The sequence below is a fragment of the Natator depressus genome, chromosome 4, assembly GCF_965152275.1.
Source record: "Natator depressus isolate rNatDep1 chromosome 4, rNatDep2.hap1, whole genome shotgun sequence".
Lineage (NCBI taxonomy): Eukaryota > Metazoa > Chordata > Testudines > Cheloniidae > Natator > Natator depressus.
The window spans coordinates 21,042,287-21,049,173 of record NC_134237.1 but is presented as its reverse complement, the minus strand read 5'-3'; the positions used below and the strand labels follow the sequence as shown (position 1 = coordinate 21,049,173).

The 6,887-nt window shown below is 47.2% G+C and overlaps 1 pseudogene; it reads left to right on the top strand.

The window, feature by feature from the left end:
* The first annotated feature begins 5,660 nt into the window (after window positions 1–5,660).
* Window positions 5,661–5,872, top strand: LOC141987034 (U2 spliceosomal RNA; annotated as a pseudogene).
* Window positions 5,873–6,887: the final 1,015 nt, after the last annotated feature.

The following is a 6,887-nucleotide window of genomic DNA, read 5'->3' as shown; positions in this document are numbered from 1 at the left end:
AGCCTCCTAGCCAGCAAAACATGAAAGCATATTTACATATTTCATTAACTTTACACAGCTGGGACCATTCACGTGCTTAGTGTCACAGTTGTTGGCTATCTGCTTTGTAAAGTTGTCAGTCCAATAACTAAAGTGTTAATTATCTCTCAATGTATGTGTATAGGCTGAGATGAAATTCAGGTGAGTTCCTGTGTTCCTATTTGCCACAGGTGGTTTAAATCAGCAAAATGGTGATACTTGCAATTGTTATTCCACCCTGTGTCAAAGCAGTTCCAAAGCCAGCAGCAGAGTTCTTGCTTCTCAGCTGATTCCACTGTTGTTTGGATAATTCTTTGGCATTCTTCATGCTATTAAGGAGTGCCAGAACTGTAACACTTGTGTACAAATGTACCTCCATTGCTATTATTAGGAATGGCAGTAAGAAATATTTATTAGATAAGTGCCCAAAGACTCCAGTGGGGCTGGGGGCTGCACAAATATAAAGACAGTCCCCGCTGTAGAGGATTCACCATCTAAAAGGCACCAACCAGGAAGAGCTCAGGAAGGGAAAATAACATGAAAGAGAGTGAATGTGGTGAAGGATGGGCATAGCTGGCTAGTTCAGTGGGCCTAGATTGTCAATGGAAGTTAGGAGTCTAAATATCTGTGAGGAGCTGGGCCCTGGTTTTTGTTTTTAGGTGGGGGAAGCAGTAAGGTGAGGCAGGGCAGGAGCAAAGGCATTAGTAACCATAAGTGTAAGAAAAGGAAGGTAGGGGTGGAGGGATGGTCAGAGTTTCCTGCCTTGCCATGATCAGCAGACAGGGTTTGGTAGGCAGCCAAGGACAAGCTGTTGTCCCCCTAAGACAATGGCCTTTCTATCTCCTCCTGCTGGAACACTTCTTTTTCCTGCTGCTATTGCCTAGCCTCCCCTCCCTCTTCCACATAAACCCCTATTATTTGCCACAGGCTTATGTATTCAGTGATCCAACCCCACCTTTTCCCTGTGGCCAGGCTAGGAAAAGGTATCTTACCGTGAACCCTTCCACCGTGCCTGGGCAGGTGAGGTGCTACACTTCACTCCCTCCAGCCTGCAGTGGTGGGGGTCATGCAGCATCAAGCCAGTATTGAAAGGGAAAGAATTTGGAAACCCCATGTCACTCTCCATGGTAATCTGCTCCCCTACTGGAAGCCCTCTGGTTTTAGGCTAGGACTAGTTATGGACTCAGTTTCACTGGCAGGTTCTCACTTTCACAGGTGCCCTGTTGCAGGGCCAAAAGCTTGTCTGGCAGGGTGCTTTGGAAAAGCCCGCCCTGCAGCATGTCCCATAGTAACCCTGCACCCAGCAGCGGGGCAGCCAACCTAGCTGTGACTACAGTAAGAGGAGGAAAGTTATGTTTGCTGCAGGGCTGCGCCCCTTCCTGCTGTGCGCCTGCAGAGGCAGTGAGATGCAGCTGGCATTGAAGTGAATGGCAAAGCTCCCACGGATTTCACAGACTGTCATGGGTGCATCCCTATCCCGCTTCTCCTCCTTGCTAGAGCGCAGCAGGCGCTGGAACGCGATTAACCGGCTTTGGGCGGGCTGCCCCCCCGGGAGGATGGAACGTTGTGTCGGCAGGCGCGAGACAGGGCCCCTGCGCACCCACCCCAACTGCTTTGCGGGCGCCTGGCGGTCTCGGGCGGAGCGCCCTATGCCTGAGCAGGGCGGTGGCTGGGCCGGAAAGCCATGGTGAATCGCGGGGGCGGGGGGAACGTGCACGTGGAGCGTATTTACAAACAGAGTTGGGACGGGGAGGTGCCCCCGCTTTACCCCACCCACGCACGGCCCGGGGAGGTGGCGTGGGGGGTGTCCCTACCGCGCTCCCCCGCCTCCGGCTGCAGACAATGAGGCGCAAAGTGCCACGTTAGGCGGGGAAGCGCCTTGAGCAGCAGCTGCAGCTTCCCACATTGTGACTACTCAGGTAGGAGAAGGCGGAGGGCCGGAGCCGCTAGCGGGGCTCGGCCCTTTAATCCCTGCATGCAGGCGCCGCCGCGCAAGGCAGCGGCGATTGGTCTAGGCGGAGGAGGAGCCCGCCGCGGCCGGGGGGTGTGACCGCCCCCCAGCCCCTGAGGCCAAGGCAGGGCAGCGCTCTCCAGCATGCCAGCCCAGGAGCGCCCCGGTGCTTTCGCGGCACTAGCTATTGACTGGGGGGGTGGGGTCGCCCCCCCCCCCGGAACCCCTGGCTCTGTCCTGTGTAGGGAGCGCAGGCGTGGGTGAGGAAGGAAGGGGGTTGGCAGCACCGCCCGCGCCCCATGGTCCCTGCTCCGGTGCCCTGAGCTTCCTCTTCCCCGGGGAATGGCGCTAGGAGGAAAACAAGGGCTGTGCCTGGTTGCGGGGGCGGGAAACACCTTCTTGATCTCTCCGCACTTCCTTGTGGTAGCGTGGGGGGAGCGCACACCTACCTGTGCCCTCGGCCGCTCTCTTTCCGGGAGCATTGGAGATGGGGAGCTGCAGGCCCGGGCACAGCGCCGCTACAAGGCTAGTAATAGTGATCTTACTTCGTACGTGAACGAGTGAATCCTCCCAGTGTCCTGTCTGTGAAATAAACAGCCCAGCTTTACCGCTGGTGTAACTAAAAACAGGGAGGCCAAGAGCTACATTTTCAAAAGTGACCCCTGATCACCGGGGCTCCAAATTTCCAAAACCGAATTGTGTGAAATCGGATACTCAACCCTTGGACGCAGCGTCTGGCAATGTGGCCCTACAGCATTTGTGGCAAAGGTGTGAATGGAATCTAGGCGCTCTGACTCCACTCCCAGCCCTGTCTTCTAACCCCTGGGCAGACTGATAGGCTTTTTTAAAGAGGTGCTGTTATCTAGGCCAGTGGTTCTCAACCTTTCCAGACCACTGTACCCCTTTCAGGAGTCTGGTTTGTCTTGAGGACCCCCAAGTTTCACTTCAACTTAAAAACGACTTACTTACAAAATCAGACATCAGCATACGAAAGGTGTAAAAAAAATTGGTTACTTTCTGATTTTTACCATATAATTATACAATAAATCAATTGCAATATAAATATTGTACTTACATTTCAGTGTATAGTGTATACAGACCAGTATAAACAAGTCATTGCCTGTATAAAATACTGGTTTGTACTAACTTTGCTAGTGCTTTTTACGTAGCCCGTTGTAAACCTAGGCAAATATCTAGATGAGCTGATGTACCCCCTGGAAGACCTCTGTGACTCAAAACAAATTAATTCAATTTAAAAAATGAATCATGATTAATTGCAATGTTAATAATAGAATGCCAATTTGAATTTATTATAAATATTTTTGCATGTTTTTCTACATTTTCAGATATATTTATCACTTACAACACAAAATACAAAGTGCAGAGTACTCACTTTGTATTATTTTATTACAAATATTTGCACTATAAAAAAGATCAAATAAATGGTGTTTTTCAATTCACCTTATACAAGTACTATAGTGCAATCTCTTTATCATGAAAGTGCAATTTACAAATGTAGAATTATTTTGTTACATAACTGCACTCAAAAACAAAACAATGTAAAACTTCAGAGCCTACAAGTCCACTCAGTCCTACTTCTTGTTCAGCCAATCGCTAAGACAAACGAGTTTGTTTACATTTACGGGAGATAATGCTGCCCGCTACTTATTTACAGTGTCACCTGAAAGTGAGAGCAGGTGTTTGCATGTCACTGTTGTAGCTGGCATTGCAAGGTATTTATGTGCCAGATCTGGTAAACATTTGTATGCCCTTTAGTGCAATCTACAAGTCAAAGCACAATCTTTTGTTTATCTTTTTTTACGGTGCAAAAACCATTTGACAGCCCTACTGTACAATAAATCAAACTCTTCTGCCATCCCCAATTCAGAAAAGGGTGTGTACATCTGGCAGTGGTATTTGTGGTATAGTAGATGGGCTGACTTGTTTGTAAACCTTCTTTTCCTTTGTTACATTTTCTTTTTCATACTTCTGAGAGTCCCAAATTCAACTGGTTTTAGTGAGTATTGTTGCATTCTTTTATAAAGTCACGTTGCAGGGGATGCATGAGAAGATGCGCTAAATTTTTTTTCATGTTCCCTGGCTTTCTGAAACTCCACCACACACTGAACTAGTTCTAGAGCATGAAAACAGCAAGGAGTTTCAGTGCTGGTGCTCTGCCTGCACAAGCTGTAAAGCAAGTGATTATGAATATATGCCATACTTTCAGGATGGGGGACTGTGTCGTGGGAAGCAGTGACTTTGAAAAAGATTTGGGAGTCATGGTGGATGATCAGCTGAATATGAGCGCCCAGTGTGACACTGTGCCCAAAAGGGCAAATGTGATCCTGGAATGCATAAACAGGAGAATTTTGAGTAGTAGAGAGGATAGTTTACTTCTGTATTGGGACTGGTGCAACCACTACTGGAACACCGTGAATTGTGGGCACTAGAACTGGACACAAAGGACACTGGAAAATTGAAGCGGGTTCAGAGAAGAGCCACGAGAATGATTAAAGGACTACTTATGGTGCCAGAGAGACTGCTATGAGAGGAAATGGACCAGATTGGGTCAGTCTGTGCATTTCCAGTGTTTTCTGCACTCCGGCCACACCTGAGGTTTCTTGTCCTGTCCAATTCCCTTAATCTCTCTCCAGATCTGTGCTCATCACCATAATATCTGAGTTTATTTTTTTCTCCACTGTTCTAAGTTGTGGTATCCAGGGATGCGCATGCCTCCTGCCCCACTGGAATTATTAGTGGGAAGAGGGAACTTAAATTAAAAAAAAAAAAAAAGGAATTGGGAGTGTGGAAGTTCTTCAGCCCAGCAGAAGGTCAGGCAGTGTGGTCAGCTGTAGCTGTTTTCTTACTGCGGCTGTCCACAGCATTTTCCACTACATGCATCCAATGAAGTGGGTATTCACCCACGAAAGCTTATGCTCCAATACGTCTGTTAGTCTATAAAGTGCCACAGGACTCTTTGTGGCATTAGCAGAGAATCCTCTAGTTCTTCATCTCTGTGGGCAAGAAAGGAATGAAGGGAGGGTCCAGGAATACATAGACTGGCTGTTGTCAAGGCCAGCTCCCTGTTATGTGTGGGCTGTCATGGTAGCAATGCTGTATTCTGATGTCACAGTGGAACCCATGAACAAAAGTCACTTCGAACCGTTGTGATATTATGTACTGTGGAAGAGTGGGATTATTTGTGGGAGGGATGTGGGGAAGTTCCTTTGAACATTTAAATACTCCTCAAACCTTTCCTTTCCTCTAGGGAGTGTTGATTCATCACCTAAGTTTAGATTTATATGCCTAGCCAAATAATTTTGGAGTTAGCTTGTGCTCTTGAGTGTCTTTGCATCATGTGCCGGTTATTACCTCTAATTAGAGAGCTGATAATATAGACCTGTACATCAAGCTGTGCAAAGTATGTCCTCTGGATTACAACAGAGTGTATTTATTTCAAAAGCCTTTGAGCAGCGTCTTCCGCAGGCATTAATGTGGTGGTACAGCTCCGTGCTGCAGGAAACCTCTATGTGATTAAAGCTAGCTTGGTAGCCAGTGATACTCAGCTTGTGGCTCTAGAGGGCCCTGGATATATTGCCTGTGAAATGCACAGTCTGATCGGAACCCTTCATGTGCTGGCCATTCTTGGGGTTGGAACAGTGGTTGCATAAATGTTTCCCATACAGGAGCACTCTCCTTGCTGCCTGACACATATAAGTGCTTAGGACGTGCTAAGATCAAAGTGTAGTGTCTGTTCTTATCAGTTTAATATCTGATATGTCCTTTATTTGAGGACTGCATATTTAATTGATTTTTGAAACAGGGGGATGGAAGAGGAGCTTGCTCTGTCCACCCCATGCATTGACCAGGTATTGCTGTGTTTCCAGAAATGGTGCATCTCCTTTTGGAGGGGAAGTGGGGGGGGGGGGGTAAGGAAGAGGGAGAGAGAAGCCAATGTTATGTCAAATGGTGGTGTAGAAGCAAAAAGCAATCATGGTGGAACATGGTATTAAGTTGCAATGTTGCATCACTGTGACTTTACCACATTAGTTTCATGCAATACCACAACCAAATACCCCGAAGCAGTGTTGGGATGTCTTACAGGAATTATTTGGTGACTCTCTGTGATAGGGATGATTGCTACTGATTTTGTTCTATACAGATTTTGTGGGTTACTTATGGCAAATCATTGAAGGTTTCCTAGGTAGGGAGATTCACTGCAGTTAAGAACCTCTGTGTGTCTGTGTCTGCCTTACTTCTCCAATGCCAGAAATACGAACTGATCCTTGGAGCTGTTGATGCAGCCTGCTTTCCTTCTGACAATTCTCAGCCTGACCCCTGGTCCAGTAACTGCTGGGAGTGGGGGAACAAGTCACCCAGGAACATGTATCCAGGGGAAGGACCAGGGAATGCTTAAACCTAGGCTGGTATTAGATGGTAGGTGTAAGAGAAGATTGGACTGTGTCTGTGTGGACAATGGGACGCTGAGTTGCGGTGCTGCAATGGGCAAAGTAAGTGGAGGTGGGATGGGGATAGCAGCATTTGGAAAGCATCTCTGGTTTGGAAGAGGGATCGAGGAGTAGACGATGCATGTACTTGTCAGCTCTCTGAAGAGGTTAAGCAAGTACATAATAATAATACTGAAGGAGGAGACCCATTGCATTTTAATGAAGATAGTGAGTTTAAAAAAATGCAGGCTCTGGCTCCTGCCCGTTCTTGTTAATTGCATCTTTCAGTTGCAGTAACTTGTCCCTGGTGAACACTACTCACCATTGCCGCCTTTGGCCAACTGATAATTTTTTACTCTTCCACTATTATGGAAATGAGAATTTCTTGTCCACTCCAATAAATAGGTTTATGAAAGCCTTTTAATAAACCGCTTGTTATTTATCTTGGGATCATGGTTTAAACCCATCAC